General features: G+C 36.6%; 1 protein-coding gene across 6 annotated transcripts in view; it reads left to right on the plus strand.

Moving 5' to 3' along the window:
• The window catches only part of msi (RNA-binding protein musashi), a 737371-nt gene that overhangs the window by 462910 nt on the left and 249442 nt on the right, over positions 1–25019 (plus strand). For all 6 annotated transcript variants that reach the window (XM_069823358.1, XM_069823360.1, XM_069823359.1 and 3 more), the window contains exon 4: positions 17595–17681. The gene's annotated coding sequence lies outside the window, so the exon portion shown is untranslated. The remainder of the gene's footprint in view (positions 1–17594; positions 17682–25019) is intronic.

The raw sequence follows: 25019 nt of genomic DNA on the forward strand, positions 1-25019 counted from the left end.
CAATGTTCTGTTTCAAGATGTCTCCGAAGTTTTGCTGGGTTCTTGCTTTCGTTTGAGAAAATAGGGGGACGGGGGATTCTATTCGTTGCCTGCTCCTGAATTCACAAATTCATACCGGAGATATCAATTAGAATCCTTATGCTTTCCTTTTTATTACAATTCCCCGAGAAGTGATTTAACTTGAAATATCACATTCTGAAGTTGATTAAAATTATCTTTGTCGTTACTACTATGGCGTTTGAGTCATTGATGCATAATTGCATATTTCTAATATTGACAAGAGAACCCTCTGCTCATGAAGCCTGAAAAATTAATGAAACGATAGTGCGAAACGTCGAAAACACAATACTAGGGCCTATAGGTAGTGCGCGCGCATTCCAACAATCGAACTAATTAAGAACGGAGTAGATGTTAATAGACGGAGCAACAACCAGGAGTCAATGCGATCGTTAGTCTTATGATTTATTTCATATATTTCTTCCTTTATCCACGGAAATGGCTTTGCGGACCCTACCGCGAGAATGATTAATTTGTATAAGCCTATAGTACACTGCTCCGCCGATTTAGTAGAATGCATTTGAGTCTAAAGAAAGCAGCAAAAAAAGTACAACGTGGTCTGTTGTGACGAGAATCCAAGCCCCCTCATACCGGTAAGGCATCATGTCACAAACACGTTCACGTCTGAATATTTCTCACAACGTAAATGTTAATCATCACCTTGAAAATGGCGCAGTGTATCTGCCCCGAGTGATCCTTTTACCTCTTCTTTGTTGTAGGCTACAGGTTATCCAAAAAGCTCCGCATCATTGGACTAATCAGAGTAATATTTATACCAGTCCTGGGAATAAGAGGGGAAGTGGAAGGGACGCAGAAACCTCCGTCCATGTCCTTTCAGCTTACTCCACCTTATAAACAAACTTAGAGTAAGGCTCTGTGCACCATTGGTGGGTTTTAGACGACCAGCTAGAGCGGAAAGTTCGTAAAAGCCTGATATAATCCGTCACTGACCTTCCTATCCGCTAGTACCGCACCAAAACATAACTGTCTCAGCCTGGGAAGGTGGAGTGAGGAGTTAAGGGGTGATCTGCAATGACTCAATCGAACTAATAGCGCCCAGGCCTGACTTTATGGTCTTTCCACGTGTCTCACCAGACAGTTACGCGCGGGGTTTCTTGTTGGTTACTGCAAGTGTATCAGTGCTGTTTTCTGTTCACGAATACCGGTACGCATGTTCTGTGTGTTCAGTTATGTTTGATGTAAAGTTGGTTTCATCGAAGAACATACTGGTGCATGAAATTTTCCTCAGTCATCTTGTGCAGGAACCATTGGCATTGTGTGTCAGACCTGACGACCCATAGGTGATTTGTCCTATGGTGCGAGACTTTCCAGACACCCTGCATAATTTAATTCTTTTAACGATGTTTTGTTCCGAGAATGTCGAAGCAGTAACATTCATGTAGCTATCTTTTAATTGCCGGAAAGAGGGAAATGGTGCGCGATGATGTACGTTTCGAATTGCAGTACACAATACGGCGATGAAAGTGGGGCAATGTTGGATGGAGAGTGCTGTGAGAACCGAAGAGCTCGGAGAAACTTTAAAATTTTGTCAAACCGCTTACTTTAAATTTCACAGCTTCTAGAGACTCGAACAACGACCTCCTCTACAGGATGTAGTTTTTTGTCACATCTTGGACAGGGATATCCCAATAGAATTCTCAACACGTGCTAGTAGCACACTTCAAATACAAGTATCTAAATATTTAACCTTTCGCAGCAAATATACGTATTTGCATGTTGTATTTGCTCATCGCCGAATGTTATACTCGAAAACATATTGAATCTCCTTATATTTAAATAACTGTCTTTGAGGGAGAATTCCTGAAGACAGTGAACATTAGATGAAAGTATGTTTGTAACGTATTATTATTATTATTATTATTATTATTATTATTATTATTATTATGGTAAATTGAAACCGGAGCAACACTATGCTTCTACTGCTAGAGAACCTGAGGGATCCAATGGGAATGCCTCTTAGTTTTACCATTGATATACAATGTATAGTTCAAGCAATCATCTTGAAATATATTATCAAAACGTCAGAGGTTTAAACACTAAAATTGATTAATTTTTCGGTAATGTTGTTAGTAATGCTGACACTATTATCTGTTTGACAGAAACATGGCTTCAAGAGCTTGTTGAGTATAATAATTTATTCCCTAATTATTATACCATTTTTCGTGGTGATAGAAAATTTGAGAATACCAATAAAACCCGTGGTGGTGGTGTCTTAATAGCTGTCAACAATCAAATACCTGTAGTATACCGGAGACATGACTTAGAATTCATTAGCGAGTGTGTATGGGTTCAGATTCCTATGGAAGACGGATTCAATTTGTTAATTGGTAATCATTACTTTCCACCTGATACTGATCCAAAGTTTCTAAAATCTTATCTAAATTTTCTTGAAAATCATCTCGATACACACAATAATAGAGTAGTTTTTCTCGGCGATTTTAATACTCCTGGTATGAATTGGTTATCTGGTTGTTGTGCTAATAACATCCATTACTACTCCAAAATTAAGGCTCAAGAGTTATTTTCATCTTCTTGCTTTCTTGGATTGAAACAAGTAAATTCAACAGTTAATAACAAAAACTTACTTGATCTTATATTTACAAATTTAACCGAGACTGAGGTCAATCTGGCCACTCACTCGCTAGTCTTACAGGATGACTATCATCCTCCCTTAACAATAACTCTTGAAGTCACACTAAATTTTTCTCCCCAGAATCAACAAAATTCTTTCCCAAATTATTCTCAAGGTGATTACTTGAATTTATATTGGAGTCTATATAATTACGATTGGTCCTGTGTTTACCAAGCTGTCGATGTTAACGATGCAGCTATTAGCTCACTATGTTCAGTAGTTAATAGTGTCATATCCCAGGCAGTTCCTGTCACTCGAGTCAAAAGGTCTAGTTATCCACAATGGTTTTCTAACACCTTACGTAAACTTATTAGAAAGAAAGACCATGCACATAAAAAATATAAAAAATTCAAAACTGAATTTTATTATCAAACATTTTCCTACTATAGAAAACTTGTGAAATCTAAAATTAAATCGGATAAATTATCATGGCTTCAAAATATTAATGAAAATCTTAAAACGGAACCAAACAAGTTTTGGAAATATGTTGAATCATTTCGGAAGACTGATAATTATCCCTCTGAATTAATTCTTAACGATAAACACATCACAGATCAGTTAGACATTGTCAATGCTTTTGCTGATCACTTCAAATCTGTTCAGACTAAACACAGCCATACATATGAAAACATTATTACGAATATAACAGATTCATTACCTATACCTAAAGTAACACATGATGACGTTCGTAAAGCAATTAAAAAACTTAGACCAACAAAAACAACTGGCACTGACGATATTCCAAATTTTATAATTAAAGGATGCTCTAATATATTTATTCCTCTTTTAGCCCACATATTTAATATTAGTTTGAAAAATGGTGAATTTCCCTCACTATGGAAACAAGCTGCAATTATTCCTATATTTAAAACGGAAAAAGAAATTATGTCAGAAACTACAGACCTATCTCGATCCTAAATAACTTTTCAAAAAATTTTGAAACCATTATTCACAGACATATATCGTTTTATGTGAAAAACAAGCTCAATTCTTCACAACATGGATTTACTAAAACTAAATCCACTGTCACTAACCTGGTCACATATCTAAATCAAATTGTACCAATAATTGAAACGCAGGGACAAACTGATTCAATATATTTTGATTTCAGCAAAGCTTTTGATGTAGTTCCGCACTATATCCTTCTTCATAAGTTAGGAAATATTGGCCTTTCTGTAAGCTACGTAAAGTGGTTCGAAAATTATTTAAGTACCGTAATAGAGTTTCATGTGTAAGACTGTTTAATATACACTCTTATTCTTATAATATAATATAAATTGCGGAGTCCCGCAGGGATCTACTTTAGGACCTCTCCTATTTATTATATTCATAGATGATATATGTAAAAGAATAAGTTCTGACTGTTTATTATTTGCAGACGATTTAAAAATTTTTCGCACAATCAAAAGTAGTACTGACTGTCAATCACTTCAATGTGACATTAATTCAGTCGCTAAATGGTCGGAAGACAATGGTATGAAAATTAACGTATCCAAAACTAATGTAATAACCTTTTCTAGAAAAACTTCTTCACTGAAATTTAATTATTATCTAAATAATGTACTAATTAACAGAACGGATTGCGTAAAAGATTTGGGAATATTCTTTGACAGTAAATTGTATTTTCATAGTCACGTTGATTACATTTACAATCACGCAATCAGAATGCTAGGAATAATACGGTCAATAACTTATTCTTTTTCCACGCCCGATTCTCTCTTAATCCTATACTATACATTGGTGCGATCGAAACTCAAATATGCATCTGTAGTTTGGAACTCGATTACAACTACGGACTCGGCTAAATTAGAAAATATACAAAGAAAATTTATATCCTTATGTTCATTCAGATTTTTGCCCATTAATTCCGGGTATAGTTATGAGAGAAAATGTGAATATTTTAATTGTCAAAATCTATATGCTAGACGCCATGAGCTAGATTATCTGTTCTTTTGTAAAGTCCTCAAAGGTGATATATCCTGTGACTCTTTCTTAAACAATATTACCTTACGTATTCCAACAAAAGATATGAGAGCCCACAAACTTTTCTATATTAGAAATTCGAAATTTCTTTCACCAGTCTCCAGATGCATTAAAAATGCCAACATGCATGGCTGCGAATTCGATCCCTTCAATGTATAGACTTTGTTTGCTCTTGGCAACGATTTATCATTTATGTATTATTTTAGGCATTATACTCAATTAACATTGTCTCATAGTATTCTTAGTTATCCATTCATCGTCATTATTGTAATTAATTGTAATTATATTTATGTGTAATAATTATTTTTGTTTTATGTTTTTTGTTATATTTGTGCTGAACTGTAATTGGCCCCTGGCTGTTGTACAGCACATTAAATAAAAAAAAATAAAAAAAATAAAAAATAAATTATTATCATCATCATCATCATCATCATCATCATTATTATTATTATTATTGTTATTATTATTATTATTATTATTATTATTATTATTATTATTATTATTATTATTATTATTATTATCTAAGAAGCGAATATCCCGACGTGGAAGTTCGATATTAAAAAACTGTAAGATTTGCTGAGTACTGAAATACAACAACATTATAGACTTATAGAATTATAGTCTGTCTGTCCGTCTCCATCTATCTGTCTGTCTGTCTGTCTGTCTGTCTGTCTATCTATCTATCTATCTATCTATCTATCTATCTATCTATCTATCTATCTATCTATCTATCTATCTATCTATCTATCTATCTATCTATCTATCTATCTATCTATCTATCCATCCATCCATCCATCCATCCATCCATCCATCTATCGATCCATCCATCCATCCATCCGTCCGTCTGTTCTTCCGCAAGTCTGATATCTCTGAGTCTGTCGGTCTCTGTCTCAGTATAGATAAATCTGTGATCTATACACCGCCTTCTCTACCCACTGCTTATTGCTTAGCTTCATTTTTGTCTGTGTATCACACTAACCACCAGGACTCGTCACGTTGCTACCAAGATTTATCCTTAGCCCATATTTTGGATTTCTATCTCAACTAGGCAGAGCTAAGAGTGTGACTTCTGTGAAGTGAGTTAGCTGCTGTACGGATCATGACCTGAGTCAAAATTATTGAGTAGGCACATTGATAATGAAAAAAGATTCGTGTCCAAGATGGGATTCCAGCCCACGCCCATAGCTTTCACGCAAGATCTAAGGGCCGGCTAATCACATAATGTCCACGAACTTCGTACGCAAGCAGGTGACGGAAGCTTTTTCTAGGAGTATAATTTTGAGATGTTTTGTTTCCGCGTATCAAGTACAGATACGGAAATAAAATTTGGAACTTCCTTATCGTACAGCTAAGTAAAGTAAGTTTCGCTTACATTACATTGCGCATGTGCAGTAAACATGAACCCCTGTCTAGTACTGGGTGTTCATTTGAAAGTGTGTCATGACGTCACTGTTGTGAGTCGGCGATTTGAAGCGAGTTTCAGCTTTTATGTCAGAGAAGTTGCCTATTAATCAAGGCGTTCAATCTGAACTTGAGAACGTGTACGGTATAACTTGAACGTCGTAGCAACAGATGGCGGTCTGTACTGTCTGTGTGCTACCATATCCTCTTTCGAACTGTGTTTTGCGCGGCCAAGTCTTACGCAGGGTATTTGTTACCATCGGTTGCGTACGGCAACATTCCACAATACAAATCAAATGCTCCGTGTCCACGTTGACCGTCGAAGTCAATGTCAACCCCCTGCCCATATCCCAACAGTAAGAAAAAACCCACCTCAGTACATGTTTCCAAACAGTTCACATTCCTGCCACTACCGGCGTTACCGTACATATCAGTAAGTACTCTTCAGAATGAACGCCGTACTTACTATGCAACTTCTCTGACACATAGGTAAGACACCTCTGCTAAAGTGTAGGAAAATTGAATTATCTAGGCTCATCGACTAGCCATCGACGGCATACAGCGAGCCATGACACACTTTGAACTGAACACCCAGTATGTTACTTGTGGACAGTCGTGCGAAATTGTAGCCTACATAGAGGTACACTCTCATCAAGACCCACTCCAAATTTTAATGTCGTATCTGTACATCGTACTGACACAAGTGGAGAGTCGTAAATTAGAAGTTGGTGCAGTTATCGTCATTGTTCGTGCAGTTTAGTTGGGACCCGCGCCAGAAGAGTCAACCATTCGCAGGGACGCGAGGTTTAGACTCTGCGTTGAGATATTACTCGGCAGTGACTACGGTCGCGTGACTCCTGAAGCGGTCTTATGCATATTGGATGAGGCTATTCTTAAATCACGATATTCGGGATTCACTTGGTCGATCCATCCGTAAGAACATTCTGCCAAATATAATCTTTGAAAAGAAATTTATTATGTAATTGCGCATATATACATGCCCATATTCCAAATATAGATTAATTTAATGACTGCGTATATGTACGAAGGGGCATGGCCGAGAGCAAATACCAGGCTTCGCAGTGCAATGTATTCAACGGGTTTTGAAGTAAAAAGAGAATAGATTCATAATTTGACAAACCGGGAATAGTTGAGTTTGTCTGTTTGTCGAAGGAGTGTAAATATAAAAGTTCATTATTGTGCGAGACTACTAGCGATATCATGACTTATGACTAGAGTCCTACGTTTGGTTACCTAGACACCCAGAGCCTCCAAGCAACCCGTAACCGTGTTGGTGTAAGTATGTATGGAGTATAATATCGGCGACAAACGATCCATACACACTTCAGGTCTGCTGTTCAGTGAACATGCCAAAATAAACAAAAAATAGCTAGGCTTTTGGATATTAGTGCTCCAATAGAGTAATTTGTTAGCGAGCACTTCATGAGGAAAGAAGAAATCGCATTTTATCAGAAAGAACGAAAAATTTTTTATTTGAAACACTGAAAATGTTTACATTTGTTCATTATAATGTGTAGTCACTCCTGAGTACTATAATTTCCACCCGATATTTATTATCTATTTATTTATAGTCTGTGTCCAGTTACAACATTCACATGTGAAACAAGTATTCGTAGTAATTAATTTCTGTAATCTGGCATTAGAGACGGTAATATATGAAGACAAAATAAAAATTACAGACGTTTCTAAGTGAACGAAAGTTGAAACATCAAGGGCGCAATAAGTATATATTTTTAGATAGTTGTTTCATAATAATGACTTTTCGATTCTCATTTTAGTATCGAAAAGTCCCCAGAAATCTATTTGCCACACCGTTAAACATTATCATATCGTAGCTCCTATGATAATAAATCAAACGCCCTGTAATTCAAAAAATAATTGAGCGGCAAATAACGTCCTCGTGTGCTTTCTGCGAACGCCAACGAAAGAGCCAAAATGGCGGACGATTATATTAAATATTTATTGAGCCTTAGGAAATGCATAACGTCATCATCAGCGAATCACAAGACGGACACGTTTAAAATGTAGCCGACCTCCAGCGTGATTGGCTGCCGGAAATAAGATCGATATGTAGACCTATGATGCATGTACCTTCACCAACTTGAACTGAAATTAACCAAACGCAGGACTCTACTTACGGCGCTTTAGGATGAGTCGGGACCAAGAGACACGTACCTCTACAGTCTCTTGTGTCCTAAATAATTCTATTCCGTGGAAACGGTCTTCCATGTCTCAGATCTCTCGCGTCGTCGATACCCTCAGAAGGTAGTTAACCCAACTGTCGTAGCTCTATTCTTAATGAGAAAAATAAGTTATTTTCCTCTCTTAAGAGACAAGATTTATGTCCTTTTCAGTAATGAAATACAAAATCGCTACATTATTGTCCTTGTCGCCATTCTCATTTTATTATGACTGTCTTCATAACTATCACCTTCAACGACATTGACAAGGATTGGAACCCTTCAGGTTTGTCATCTTTTAAGACAAGCATTCTAATGTATTTACATCTCGAAAGTCATATTTTTAGTTAAAATAGAGAACCAAGTCCTTCCTGTCAAGCATTTAAATCTACTTTTCTCAAATTGAAATATCGTGGACTTGATTCACTTTAACTCTGAATCCTCCGACGTTACTGATACAGCGGGAAAGGCATGGAGGGCGTTACACTTTGTGATGAGGGTACTAAGAAAAGGCTCTGATAAATCCAAAGAGATTGCATATAAATCACTAGTTCGTCCAGTAATGGAATATGTTGCTGCATGTTGGGATCCTTACAAATTACAACATATTAAGACACTGGAAAAGATTAAAAAACGGGCTCTCATGCCTTGTCGTAATAATTCACCATTAAAATGGGACACACTCTCGGACCGGAGAACGCGAATTCGATTATGCGCAATGTTCAAAACATACAGAGGTGAGCCTGCCTGGAGAGAAATAAAAAATAGGTTGCAGCCGCCAAATTACTCTTCAAGGAACGACCACTCATATAAATTGAGGGAAAGAAGACAAGAAGGACACTGGAAAGTTTTCTTTTCTCAATTGTACTATCAGGGACTGGAATGCTTTACCTGCAGACTTACTAAAGGCTTTACCAATAACCAAAAATGTATTTAAAAATAGGCTTAAGGACTTTACTAATAGACGGTAGTATATTATGCACACTATTTAAAGGGTGTAATTGATATTTTGGTATTTGAAGTGTTATCTCAGTGAGGAAGTGTGTTGTGTCAGTGAAGTCTATTGTGTAAGTGAAGTGTGTTTGTGTCAGTGAAGTGGCTGTGCAAAGTATTTGAACAGTGAAATGGTTAAAAGTGTTAGTGAAATCAGGATAGGATCAGTGCAGTGAGTGAGTTGACAGCGAAATAAGTGTAGTGCGAAAGGTACTTGTGCAGGTATGAACCTGTCACACTCGTGGGTCTTAGTTCGAACTTAGGGTTGAGATACAAATTAGATTTACTTTAAATGTTATTTAAGTGATCATGCTTCATTTAATTTAGGATGCTCCTTAGTATTATTATTATTATTATTATTATTATTATTATTATTTTATTAATTATTAATTATTGTTTTATTAGTTATGTTTATTATTGTCATTATTGAGTGTAATTAGTTAACCACTGCCACCGGGTATATACCCATTTGCACTGTGAATAAATACATACATACATAGTTTGTGAAGGATATTATTTTTTTATATTGACATTGACGAAAATGTATGAAAATACGTCGATCGATGTGACATGTGATAAAATGAACATTTTATCTTTTACAAAGTCTCATGTCCCCTCTAAAATCGACTCGCGTTTGTGTCGAAGTTTGTTAACCCGCACACAAAGCGTGCAATCACCGTTGTATTTAATTCCGCAATTTTTTGTTTTGTGTGGGTTTTTTTAGCTCTGTGCCGAAGATCTGTAGTAATTACTTTTTTTCACGTGGCAGGCCTTAGCAGAACGATGGAAATACATTTTTTTACTCCCACGACTGCCGTTACTGCGTTCGCATCAAATATTTGCTGAAGGGAAAGCGAAAACAAGTATTACATTTACTGTAAATGGAGACTATGACAAAAGTAAAACACGTAACATTTAAAAATACTGGTATAATGTGATGTGCATGTAATTATCATACATTCTTTATTTACTGGGTACTGTGTAATTCTCAGCGCGATGCAAGTGCTGTTATTTCCAGTTATCCCTTACTCGATTCCCGTCAGAGAACTGGATTCTTAGTCATCGCGTAGGAACGGGATGTGCCTTTGCAGGTTTTTTTATGCCATGTGGTCTTTTAACCGCTGATCTTGCGCGATGCTAACTACTCATACATGACCAGGAAGTCCTGCCATTTGTAAATATATACCATGTTATTATGAAACCAACACTAATTAAAAATAATAAAAATTATAAAAATATATTATTGTATATTCATAAAATAAAAACTGAAAAGATAGAAATATAAATAATAATATATGAATTAAATTGGCCGGGTAGCTCAGTTGGTAGAGCAGCTGGCTACGGACTGGAAGGTCCGGGGTTCGATCCCGAGTGGTGACGGGATTTTTCTCGTTGCCAAACTTCCAGAATGGCCCCGAGGTTCACTCAGCCTCCTATAAAATTTAGTAAAGGCGTGGTGCCGACCACACCACCTAATCTAGTGCCGAGGCCACGGAAAGCATGGGGCTCTACCTCCATGCCCCCCCAAGTGTCTTCATGCCATGTGATGGGGATACCTTTACCTCTTTACCTTTATATGAATAAAATTGCGAGGACCTAATTCTCGAAAGAATGATGAGGATGATACAATAACAGCGTTAATTGTAGACTGAAACATCGCTCTTGAGAAAAATTGTTACAAACCAAATTTTTAATAATTTGGTAATAATTAATCTTATGTTCAGGGATTATAACGCTGATTGACGAAGATTGTGCTATTCTCTAGGATCTGATTTCTGAAATCTGTTGAAATAATTCATATAAACGTGTCATATTTTTTAAATTGAATGAGTTAGACTCTCCTGAATATTAAACATACATATGGAAATTATGAAGATTTAAGCATTTAAATTATTTACCAGAATGGTACTCAGTGTATTATTTTATAAATGTATTAAAGAACATTCAAATTATTAGGACCTACTCATCTGAAAAATCTGTATTAAATCCGGTTTTCAAAGATCCCACCTTCTGCAGCAATACATGAAGTCGTCCGAGTGTGAACTGCGCGTGCCGAATTCCATAACTTCTGTTTAGGTAGATACGTTTTATCGGTGTTGCGTTATCTCTAACCTTGACCCTGATGCCACGAGACTTTGTGTCGCTGTTATCAGCTGCACTGTAACACATACAGCTCCAGACGTCCAGAGAGAAAGAGAAGTTCACAAGTATGCATGTTACGGAAGGAAGAAGCGTGATTTTATCTAAAACTGTTCAAAATCGGATACGTGTATAAAATATATGAACATTTTTCTTCTTCTTCTTCTTCTTCTTCTTCTTCTTCACAATGATGTCAGGAATCAGATCCTCGAGTATGGTACAATCTTCGCGAATCACTCTGTATATTAATAAAATTCAAGATTTAATAATGTACAATATTAAAGAACATCTATCTATGCAATAAAAGCGTTAACCGGTTACCTTCTTACTGCACTCTACTCCTCAAATTGTGTTTGTAATGGTGTGGTAATACAGAATGCAAAATTGTCTTACCATATTGACATTTCACGTTCCTGAATTTCATCTCGATACGGAAGTTGTATAATATTTATTCACAAATAAGAATATATTACTTTAGTAAATTAAAAAAAAAATACGAAAGTTTAACTAATATCAAACACCGCATGTTCATCCATTGTGCTAAATATTTTTAACGGCATCATGCCAAAATTTTCGGTATTCAACTATTGAAATTTGTCCCTATGCTGCAACCACTCTTGCAGTGGTTAAGTTCGTAAGAAAATATAGCACAAAATACAGTATTAACGTACCTTTTTGTCTTCTTCTCTTCATGGATTGGGCTTTTAACTCGTTCCGATCCCTTCCCATTTTTTCCTTGGTCGACCGACGCTTTTTACTTGGTTGCAAAGTCGCACAACATTCAGTGCATAACAACCTATCTCTAATTTATTTTACACTCATCATAACCTATATAGATTATAGGGGTTCTACGAATCCTCTGCCATCTGTATTACATATGAGTCTATTCAGACATTGTAGGACTCCGATTATCACGACGTCGGTCTTCCGACTGAGACAACACAGAACATCGATGATTTTCGAATCCACTACCATTACGTCCACACCTGTGGAGTAACGGCTAGCGCGTCTGGCCGCAAAACCAGGTGGCCCGGGTTCGATTCCCGGTCGGGGCAAGTTACTGGTTGAGGTTTTTTTTCCGGGGTTTTCCCCTCAACCCAATATGAGCAAATGCTGGGTAACTTTAGGTGCTAGACCCCGGACTCATTTCACAGGCATTATCACCTTCATCTCATTCAGATGCTAAATAACCGAAGATGCTGATAAAGCGTTGTAAAATAACCTACTAAAATAAAAAAATTCACTACCATGACCTCCATGCAACAAGAAGGCTATGCGCCTTTGTGGTTATGTACATCGGAGCCAGACGGTTGTTAAAAAACACAGTAATTTCTAAATTCCCATGTGAAACATTGGTAATATGTGAGTGTATTCTTAGGCAGGGATCTACTTTACCGTTCTGATAAAAATCTACATAATCATCATTGTCTGTGACTTTTTGCGTGGATGAATGTCTACAGTTTCGAAATTCTTGACCGCACGGTTACCGATATAATCTGCTAATATGTAGTTACGCTGTTTACATTTTGTTAGTGAGAGCGCATGTTGAAGGGAAAGGTATATCGACTTCGTGTTCAGTAATGCATATCACTAATTTCTGCACTGCAACAATGCGCGCCTTGTATTATTTCTGCAGAAGATCAAACAGTACACTAAATTTCTTATAACGCCAGCGCACACACTATGGGTTTGAAAGCATACAACTAGGCCTAATAAAATAAGAGAGAAAGAGTGTCACGAAGATGATTCATATACTTTCACACAAGATTTACACATTTAGCGACAATTCATTTCCTTTATGTAATAGAAATTATTACAGTGTGTAATTCCTTGGAGGCAAAGACGTAACATCCCTACTGCTAGTCATTGCAGATTTTCTCGTAATGTGGGAACCTTAACTTACTGCCGGCTTAAGGGCCTTTTCGAGGTCTGTAACGGGGTAGCATTGCTTTATTTTCTGGATTGAACACAATAGGTACTCTTTATCTACAAGTTCTTTGTTGTTTGTGTTCCTAAACCTTTAAGACCTTGCTTCAGTGGTTCACTTATGTGTAGACTGGATGCGGGATGACTTATCGTTGAATGTAAGTCCACATTTACTATATGTTACATTTTTTTTTTTCATTCAGACCATTGGCTCAACAGGTTTTAAACGTAAACAGACGACGCCAACATGCTACTGTATCTCCGTACAGTTAGAAGGAAAAGAAAAATAACGTACTGTAGTACATACCTTGCAAGGTTCAGTCCTCGTCATCATTGATGCAATTACCAGCGTTACAGTAAACGACTGTATATTCTCCTAAGTTGTCGAAGCTGAATCGTCTTCGCCTATCGCTTAAACAGTTTTTGTGTCGAGAGAATTTCTGGGATCACTCAATTTTTTTAGAGGAATATTTGTACTGAGCATCATGTTGCACGTGTCGTTAGACCCGCACAACTAAATGATGATGATGATAATAATAATGATAGTTCCTCAGATTTCATTTCAACGCATTTCCTGTGAGATGTACTGTTGCAGTGTTTCTCTATTGCCTGAGTTGTTCTGGTTTTTATTTCAATTTTACATAGGCTACATTACACACGATATTGTCTTCGTTAATACATAAAATGTCACTCTCATACTTCTTAATTGCATTTCATATCTCTGAGCGAATTTAACGTTTTGCCATTGTGAATGGATCAGCACAACATATTCAACACGTACTAAATACTTGAGCAGGATAACACAACTGCACACATTGCGTTGCAATGTTATTATAAACAGATCGGGGTTCATACGTTTTGTACGCTGCTGTACTCGCCAGGTACACAAAAGACGGACGGCGCGGCACGTGCCATATACTCTGATAGGAAACTTCACTTTTCCTTAAGTCATTCTGCATCCACTGTCTACTTATGTGTAATAAATGGGTTTACAACTGGAGAGCGTACGGAGTTTAGCGAATATCATTGAGGAGGCCTATATAGGCGTCATCTTAATAGACATCCCCTTTCTTTGTAATATAACTTAAATAAGTTATTTACGTATTTTCTAACGTATATAAAATAATAGTCGTATATCTGATCGAACGAAGCTAATTTATTTCAATCGTGTAATTAGTAACGAAGTTACAGTGCCAGAATGGATTATCGTACAGACGTTACGGTACATAGCCGTTTCCGTCCTTGTACCTCATGTGTCTCAGGTCGGTCTGATTTTAAAGACGTGCTCACGTCAAAAATATAAAATAATTGACTACCACCACCACTACCATTAGCCACGGCAAAAAGCTCCACCAGGGTCAAGAATTTAACTATTGAGACGATTGAAATCAACGCTAGACAGTCACGAATAGCGAGGCGCCCTTCTCGTGTCAGCAGTATAGAAGCATATCAAGTCTCCTTAGAAAGAAGATAGCGTAAAGGTGCATCTACACGGTTCAGTTTTGCATGAGTTTACGCATGCAATCTGGGGAGAATATTGAAAGAAGCAAGTTGAAAACGAACATTCAATTAAAATGCATGCAGATTTTATGTCTGCACGGTGTGCCATCTTTACTATATGCATATGTTAGATGATGCAGGTGTGCCAGTAGCACATGAAACCACCGAAATCTCAGTCTTTTAAATTTTGGATAAGACAACTTTTGGAACTCTGCTCATTGTATGGGGAAGAAACATGGACATTACGACGAAGTAAGAAAAGCGACTAGAATCATTTGAAATGTGGATATGGAGGATGGAGCGTGTGAAATGGACGGACAGAATAAGAAACGAAGCTGTGTTGGAAAGAATAGATGAAGAAAGAATGATGCTGAAACTGACCAGAAAGAGAAAAAGGAATTGGCTGGGTCACGGGTTGAGAAGAAACTGCCTCCTGAAGGATGCACTAGAAGGAATGGTGAACGGGAGAAGAGTTCGGGGCAGAAGAAGATATCAAATGATAGACGGGGCTTTAAGGTATGAGGAGACAAAGAGGAAGGCAGAAAATAGGAGCGACTGGAGAATGCTGAGTTTGCAGTGAAAGACCTTCCCTTAGACAGAACACTATGAATGAATATATATATATATATATATATATATATATATATGTATGTATTTATATGGACACATATATTTATTAATAACTATTAAATATCAATCCAGTACTCAAGCCTACTTGATTTTCAAAATTCTTCTTAAACCTCCATATACACTCATATTTGCGATAATCTTCAATGAAGCTAATCGTACTTGCCGCCATTTTCAGTTTAAAAAAATCCACCATCACCAAAGAAAAGAATTTCGTTTATTCATGGCCACCTAAAACAATCAGCTGGTAGCTACATGCTACTGTTGAACGTAATACGCACAAGATACTCGGGCCGCGGTATTTTGACCGTGCAAAGGTAGCATAATCATTAGTCTTTTAATTGTGGACTGGAATGAATGGTTGGACGAGGAATATACTGTTTCTTAGGATTTTTACCAAAATGAATTATTATCCAACACATAATTATTAATGAGCCGGTGGTGATGGGTAGCTTTCAGTTGCCGCATGCGCTCTCATTTTTAGTGGAAAAAAGCGTGCGCAATTGATTGCATTTCGTTCACTCTTGCATGCATTGCTTGAATGCTTAAATTTGAAAGAAAAATTGAACCATATTGATGCACCTTTATTTTCATTTCTGTTCCGAGAGTCGAACCTGATTCCCCTTAATTTGTAACTAGAGCTTGAGCCACAATTATGTACAATGTAATTATTTTTTTCATAAAATCGATGTTAGCTCGATGTATTTGTTCATGAGACTGGAAAGCTTTTCTTTAAGAAAGAAATTTGTAACACATGGGAACTTTGGAGTTTATTGATTCACTGCGAAAGAAGAGATAGAGATCTATACAGTTACAAAGTGGAAGAAAAAGAAAGACTGTTTGCTTCTCCTCATTCCACCCCTGAGAGGATTACATACGAAACATTAGATGTTAGCAATTAGGAGGATTTCCTTGTCGTATATATACGTAGTCAGCGCTGGCGCAAGGCTTCAGGTCGAAGCAAGAAAAATGCACCGTTCGCCTTTGGCTGCGGGTAAATCTCTGTCTCTGGGACTCGGAAATGGGATTTGTTCTACCAGTCAAAATAAATACTTATATTACACTAATAAAATTTGTGAATAAGTACTCAGTTATATGCGTTTTTAGGCTGTCACTGTGAATGTGTTCAGAAATATACTTTTGGGTACTACACTCCGTTTCATAAATCTGTAAAGTAAGTCGACGCATGTGGGTGGAGCCGATGACAAGCGAATGGGCGAAGCGTGTCAGTGCGGGAGTGTATTGCAGGGATGCATCGGCTCACGGCCGCTAAGGGGTAAGATGTGCATGGATGAAGGTGGTAGGTAATGTAGCATTTTATACGTTCGTCTTCAAGTAATGCTTTTTCCCGGAGCGGTCATTGGACTGGCCCCCTCCACTCATCATTTGCGCAAAGGACTTGTTTCGTCTTCTATACTCTACAGATTCCAGAAACGGAGTATAGTGTATACGGAGAACTTAATATTTTCAACAATTCAGAACTACGGACAGGTTCCATTTTCAGGGCTAACTCCGTTTGTTGTGTACAAAAAATAATTATTGTATATAGAGAAACAGGCACCGCGAGAGAGTCTTCCCAATGAAGTGCTTGTCTGTCACAAATTATACTTAGAATGGACAGCATTTTGAACTCGGATCTTTATCGTGGAAGGTCTACTATATACAATCACGAAGCTTGAGTTGTGAGGGTGCTAGAAACAATAAACTGTGCCGGTACTATTTCGCATTGTCTGTAATGAGGCGATATTAGCGATCCTAGTGGTCAGCAACTATCTATGGATGCATATTTACTACGAATTGAGCTTCGTGACTGTATATACTAGACTGTGGTTCTACCTCTTAAGCTGATGGTGCAACTAATGAGAATTTAAGTACAAAATATTGTGCTTTAGTGTTAACTATATTACTGATTAACTTCTTCATGATTAATTAATCAATAATCTTTCTTATCAAAGAAATAATATGATTAGTTTACATTTTCTTTAATAAAAATGGTTCATTTAAGATTATAATTACTTAGTAAACAGCAAATTCTAAGCAGTAATTTTATATGATAGCTTATTTCATTTAGACTGATACGTCATATCTATATAATTTTATTTATTTTCTTACAGCGTTCAGATCTAGAAAGAATCGCTGAAGGATTAACAGCCTTCGGGCCCCCGGACTTGGAAGTGGAGGCAACTACATAACGACTGGCAGTGAGTACCTTTTACATAAAAAGGAATAGAATTGTGTATTTTCAAAGTGTGTGCTGTACTAGTTTCATCTCCCCAAAGTGTTATATAATCAAATATTGTTGAGACTAAAAAATTGGAAAATACATTTAATTTAAACTGCTTTCAGATATCTGAAAGACCTTTTCTGGATATTTGCCATGTAACAATATCGATTGAATATGATTTTTTCTGTGATTTAGTGATGTTCTGAGTTTAAATATCTGCATGAACATTTGATGTCTTTTTTTTTTTCTCTTTGCTATTTTGATTTTCCTACATTACATTTTGGCAATGCATTACCACTTGCAAAGAAACATGTGTTGTGAAAATGGAAGTTATAACTTTGAAATACTAAATTCAGTATTATCGTTAGTTTCCTGAAACATAGTACAGCAATTTGTGTATTCCGTAGAGAACCATATTGTATATGTTCGTAATCTAGAAATATCTTTCTGATATTGTAGCAATTAGTTTATTCATGATACGTATTAATTTTTCATTTTGTAATAGTATACATAACAAGGTTAATATATAAAATATGTGTTTGAGTTGGGCAAATGTAGATTCTTGGACACGCACACTTGTTAACGCTTTTTATGTTATGCAATTTTCTAAATGCATTTGAAGCTTTGCGGTATATATAGAAGTGGTGTTGGAAATAATGTGTCAGGTTTCCAAATATAGATTCTTAATAATAACTTTTCATTGTAGTCCTTTTGACAATATACCAAGGAGGTTAATAGTTAGTGTTAAATTGAGGTAACTCTTCGAAGTACTTCCTTCCCTATCCTTCATCGTATGAACGGGAAAGCTTTCATGTTTTAAATTAATGTTTTAGACTTACTTTCCTAGTCTTTGTTAAATCATCCTTTGTTGTGTCTTCCTCAACGAATTCTGAAAAGAGGGTGCACGCTCCTTTTATTTACTGAAATTGTAGCTCACCTTCACCTCGATTCATTTAGAAACGTGGCCGCATTTCGAATAGTAGAGGACTGACAGTGTTACATTTGATTTTTCTGTATTTCTAATGGATTTTTTGTACTTATTAAGAGCTTTGTATTAGTCGCCTGTGATAAGCAGGAAAATAATTTACTCTCATGTTTGTATAGCATTTTCGTGCTTGCTGTATTTGTTGTATGTAAGAATCGGTATTTGCGCTTATACGTAGAATTTGGGGGTGGCATAGCCTACTTTGAAAGTGTTGATTGCAAGTGCGATAATATCGGTATTTCTAAACTATGTATCGTGTGGGAGCTTATGGTTCGTGTTCATTCTGGTGCTTTAATGGCATGTAAAATAGAACTACATGATTAGAAACCATAGTTCATAGTTCATGTGCTATTTTATAAGGTGGAAGTATCTTCAGTGAGTGTACCTGCTAAAAAAAGTTAAAAAAAAAAGTATAAAAATTGTTTGTCACACGACTTATCCAACTTTACGAATTCCAGTACCTACCGGTATTTTTAACAATCGGAATGGAAATCTTTATTTAAAAATCTAATATTTCATAGCGAGAATCTATTGCAATCTCTGTGGTATACGAACGCTTAAACTTTTACAGAATATTTAAAACATTTCTCACGAAAAATCCTCCTATTTTTTCGTTCAGAATAAATGTGCAGTAAAAGCTTTTGTACAGACTTCAAATTGCTATAATCGATTCATATAATTATTTTTACCTACTCTTGCCAAATATGTTTAAATTAAAACGCTATTAGAGGCCTACGTAGCGTAGTCGGTATAGTACGGACCTACTGCGCTCGAGGTTGCGGGTTCGATCCCGGTCCAGATAAATGCGACAGGCTTATGTTAGTAGATTTACTGGCATGTAAAAGAACTCCTGCGGGGCAAAATTCCGGCACAACGGCGACGCTGATATAATCTCAACAGTTGCGAGCGTCGTTAAATAAACTATAATTTAAAGAAGCTACCTTGTATGAATGCGGAAAAAACCCCAAGGGAAGATAATTAAATTTCAGCGAATATTGATGATATCAAATCAGATTTACAAACTTAACCTAAGAAAGAAGGCAAAGAATACAGACTGGCACAATGAAACTTCTGATAAGTATAGGTACATCTCCCGGGAATTAAAAAATACTTGATATTGAGAAATGTTCCCTAGAAGGATAATAACATAAAATAAAACTACCGCATTTTGAAAGTCTTATATACTGTATATTGAATTTCGTAGTAATTATTATAATTTTGAATACTGAATATTCTGGACTTTTTTTAACATTACGAGAAAAAAAGACGCTAAGTAAATAATTTTAACTGAAGTATTTAAAATTAGTTCTGATTCTTAAATTTATAGAAGTGTGACACTTTTTTTTTCTTTTCATGTTGATTTCTGAATTATATTTTCTAGAATAGAGAAATTTTTACATCAGAAGTGAGCTAAAAACCCTTCTTTATTCACCTCTTCTACTGCAACCCCACTTGTAATGGAAGGCAGTAGCACTGGTGAGAGAAATTCTGCAACGGACGACTTGTGGAGGCAATTTCGTACGTACAAGTAGCTGTTCCCTTGTTTATCAAAGTCACTAGCAGCGTCTAGCTTGTGTGCAGGGAAATTTGTCTATGCGAAGGTCACCTGAATTCCAATGTCGTGTTGCCTTCATTCCGAAAAATTGGGACAAGAGATACATCCTGTAGGTAGATGTACGTGTTCGTTATAATGTCCACTATTGATAAGGTATTTTCCCATAAGAAATACTAAAATTCTACAGGGGAATTTCCGAAAAATAGGGGCAAGAGATACATCTTGTGTGGAAGTACGTGTTCGTTATAATGTCCACTATTGAGAAGGTATTTTTTCATAAGATATATTAAAATTCTACAGTAGAATTTCCGCAAATTAATAGGGACAAGAGATGCATCTTGTACAGAAGTACGTGTTCGTTCTAATGTCCACTATTGAGAAGGTATTTTTCCATACGATACACTAAAATTCTACAGTAGAATTTCCGAAAAATAAGGGCAAGAGATCCGTCTTGTACAGAAGTACGTGTTCGTTATAATGTCCACTATTGAGAAGGTAGTTTTCCATAAGATATACTAAAATTCTACAGTAGAATTTCCGAAAAATAGGGGCAAGAGATACATCTTGTATAGAAGTACGTGTTCGTTATAATGTCCGCTATTTAGAAGGTAAAGATATACTAAAATTCTACAGTAGAATTTCCGAAAAATAGGGGCAAGAGATACGTCTTGTATAGAAGTACGTGTTCGTTATAATGTCCGCTATTGAGAAGGTATTTTTCCATAAGATATACTAAAATTCTACAGTAGAATTTCCGAAAAATAGGGGCAAGGGATACATCTTGTATAGAAGTACGTGTTCGTTATAATGTCCACTATTGAAAAGGTATTTTTTCATAAGATATACTAAAATTCTACAGGAGAATTTCCGAAAAAATAAGGGCAAGAGATACATCTTGTATAGATGTACGTGTTCGTTATAATGTCCGCTATTGAGAAGGTCTTTTTCCATAAGAAATATTAAAATTCTACAGGGGAATTTGAAAGTGTCTGTTAAGAAAAGTTTCATATAGGCCTATACTGTATAGACCTAAATTAAAATTTCTGAGAACAGCTAAATATATTTTTTGTCCAATCAATGAAGAATTTACAAAATTATACCGGTACTACAAATAACACTGATATTCTACAAAATTAAAAAACAAAATCATAGAACGAAAAAAGTTGAAAGATTCAGGATCGCGTAAATGGAGTAATTGATATAACATTCGTAAATTATGTAGATGTTTATAATGTACTTTACTTATTGAATTAATAGTCTACTTTCTAAAATCACTCCTCTAATTTCGGCACATTGTTAAACTTCTTTCTTGATCTGTCTTGTAAAGGGAAAAAAGTGTTTGGTACATTGTATTATCTACTGCCACATAAGTCCATTTTTATGATGCACTAATAGCGCATGTTTTAAATCAGTTCTTAATTTAGCCAATTTCTTGTATCTTGGATTTCGAAATGTCTTCAAAAGTAATCTCATCCATGGGCTCAGTTTAAATCTGTATCTACAAATTCATTACTTTCCTGTATTTTGTGTAGGTCCTACTTCTGTTACGCGGGAAGGAAAAATAAAACGTCGGATAAGTTTTTCAAAAACTCTGCGTTGGTAATTATTTGTGCTGACTTTTATCATCATAAATGCTTCGACGTCGATCGCTGGTGTCACTTTCGCTGTCTTGTCGATACGTCACACATTCTCAGTGCTTGAAATAATGCTGGAACGCATAGTCCACAATGGATATGGAAGATGGGCGGATGAACCGATGAGAGTGGGTGGGTAGGTGCGTGGGACAGAATCTGTTGCTGCTTCTGTATCGATCCCGAACGAAATTTGTGCGCAGAAGCGACTCGGGATGCTGGTGGTCCTTCCGTCTGCCGACACAACTAACTCTTGTGTGTAACATTAATCATTGTCAATCTTGTCATCCTGAGTAATGGCGAGGCATATTTACAGGTGACTCGACTGCGTCGTCTAGGTCTAGAATGTATGGTCTTAACCCTCTTGGGAGAATATAGAATTCAATTTTAGATGGGTATTCTAGGAGAAATCTCTCTGACTGTATGTTCTCTAACTGGGGAAGATATATTGCAAATTCTTGCTTGAAAAATTATGATTGGCACTAGTAAATTTTCTCTACGGAGAGAAATCTTGTATCATCATCCATCGCATTCAGCCCACTCGTGTTCCCACGTACGCGAAGAGGCGTGAGAAATGGAGGTGACTGTGCTATCAAATAAGGGAACCTCGACTATTGGGTCACTAAACCTTCACGCCTTGTGTCTATCGTTCTTGCAGGACATTCATTGTTCTTCTGGAGACTTCTGCTCAGTGCAGCCCACATAAGTCTGAACTTTTAATATTTTGTTCTCTAATGCCAAGAAAATTAGCACATTCATCTGTATCACCCATATCGAATATAATTACCAACAGTTCGTGTGAATGTCATATAAGCCGAAATGGGGTTTTATTATTTGTCGATTTGTTTACTTCTTCTTTCCCTTAGTTTAACCTCTCTCTTTTAGGTTCTTATTACACGACACACGCCACCCTGGCCTTACAGGGCCGCGACCTGTCGGGAGAGGAATTAATCTATGGATGACATACATACTTTTTTGACCACACAAAGACATGGAGGGCCTCCCCGGATGAGGGATCAGCTCAGTGCCAGGGCCACCTCCGATACAACACAAACATTTAAGACATTACACAGCATTCACTCATACATATGAAAGGATTAAGGGAAGGATCGCCGTCCATGGCCGGACTTTCAAGAGGTACAATCCCGGCATTTGCCTGGAAATAACTGAGGAGACCATGAAAAACCTCAGGATTGCCGGCCCCTGGGATCGAATCCCTGACCTCCCTAATGCAAGGCCAGCCCTCTACCACGCCGCTAGCCCGCTCGGTCCGATTTGTTTACTACAGAAATTAAATAATCTTAAGGGACACTAGAACTGAGTTTTGAAATTTTTACAGTTTGAATCCTATTTAATTTTTAACTATGTTAGATGCATTAAGAACAAGGTGTGTGCAAATTTTGGGCTCAATTGAATTCCTAGTTTCAAAGTTAATGAGATTCTATAGTTCCTTAATATTTGAGGAGAAAAATTCGCTCCGGCGCCGGGGATCGAACCCGGGTCCTTGGTTCTACGTACCAAGCGCTCTGACCACTGAGCTACGCCGAATTCAATCCACAGCACCGGATCGAACTCTCCTTCTTCAGTGTTTCCCTTTGTGGCCTGTCTCCAAGTTAGGCAAATACGTTGACGTTTTATGTTCAAGTCAACTGCCATTGAAGGAGGAGAGTTCGATCCGGTGCTGTGGATTGAATTCGTCGTAGCTCAGTGGTCAGAGCGCTTGGTACGTAGAACCAAGGACCCGGGTTCGATTCCCGGCGCCGGAGCGAATTTTTCTCCTCAAATATTAATTGTCAATATTACAGATATTATTGTGTAGAACAAATTAATAAAATTTTTAATATTCTATAGTTCCTTCTTTCATGGAATTACTTGGTATGACTAGGATTCTGTTCTTTCTTAACCTGTAATACATTAAAATACCTTTTAGCACATGCTTACGGAATTTAATTGTTCTCGTTCCTTCAATTGGGAACATCGGCGTTGATGAAGTAAGGTAATGAATAGGGCTCGGAAGTTGATGAAATATAATCTTTTTTTCTGAGACATCACAGACAATGCAGGATGCAATATAAATTTGTTTTACTACAACACGAATTAATATAGCCAACTTTTATTTTGCATTTTTTTTTTTTTTTGCATTTTTCGGTCTTTCGTTGTTTACTGGTCATTTTTTAGGAAATGTTCTACTTTTTGTTGCATTTTGTGCATATTTCAATAGTTTTTACTGCATATGCATATTTTCGGTTTTTTTTTTGTATAAAGTTTCGCTGTTTATACATAACGATATATCAGAATTTACGCAATTCGATTGCGTCATATAGGAATTTTCCTTAAGATTGCATTAGCCTTGACTTCTGATCATATTGTGTTACTTCCCTCAATTCAACGCAACAGAGCAAATACTACAGCCTCAGTGCCCGCAGTCAGCATATTGTATCACACAAGTGAAGACATAAAAATATCGAAAGTAAAATAAAGCAGATAAAGTTTTTTGCTGTAGTTAGTGACTGAGTTTGATGACAATGTATTTTTCACAGATGGAAATATACTATTATTTTGTTGGTATTGCACTATTAAAATCATTGTCTTTTTATTTTTCTGTGATCTTTAGATCATCAATTTCCGAGACCTAGTAATGAAATTAAAATCGCACTGTATCTATAATATATTCACTTTCACAGTTACCTTATAACTTCATTTTTATGTAACTTTGTCATAACTCAACCTATTAAACAAAAAGATTTGTCGATACATAAAATAAACATTAATTTTATGAAAATACTAATTAATTTTGGCTATAAAAATTTGTCGCATCTAGTGGTCTAGAAATAAATTACTCTCTTCTAGACCCAGGGTTGCGGGTTCAACCCCGGCTGGGGTCGATGGATTTTTCAGGACGCAAAAATCCGCAGCGCAAGTCCTCCGGCAGGAACTTAAAGCCGTGTGTCCCGTATCGGAATTCTGCTGCACATTCTAGACCTTAAAGTCTAAATTAGAGCCTTTGGACTAAATTATTCTCTCTTTCGCATCCTAGTAATACCTTAGTTGCATACTAGGTGCCGTTCGAAGCAGTGAGGTTACCATTTGTTCCTCTGCCCTTTGTCGGCAAGTAAGTGTAACTAAATTTCCTGTAGGTATGGA

The sequence above is a fragment of the Periplaneta americana genome, chromosome 4 (assembly GCF_040183065.1).
Source record: "Periplaneta americana isolate PAMFEO1 chromosome 4, P.americana_PAMFEO1_priV1, whole genome shotgun sequence".
In the NCBI taxonomy this organism is placed as follows: Eukaryota; Metazoa; Arthropoda; class Insecta; order Blattodea; family Blattidae; genus Periplaneta; species Periplaneta americana.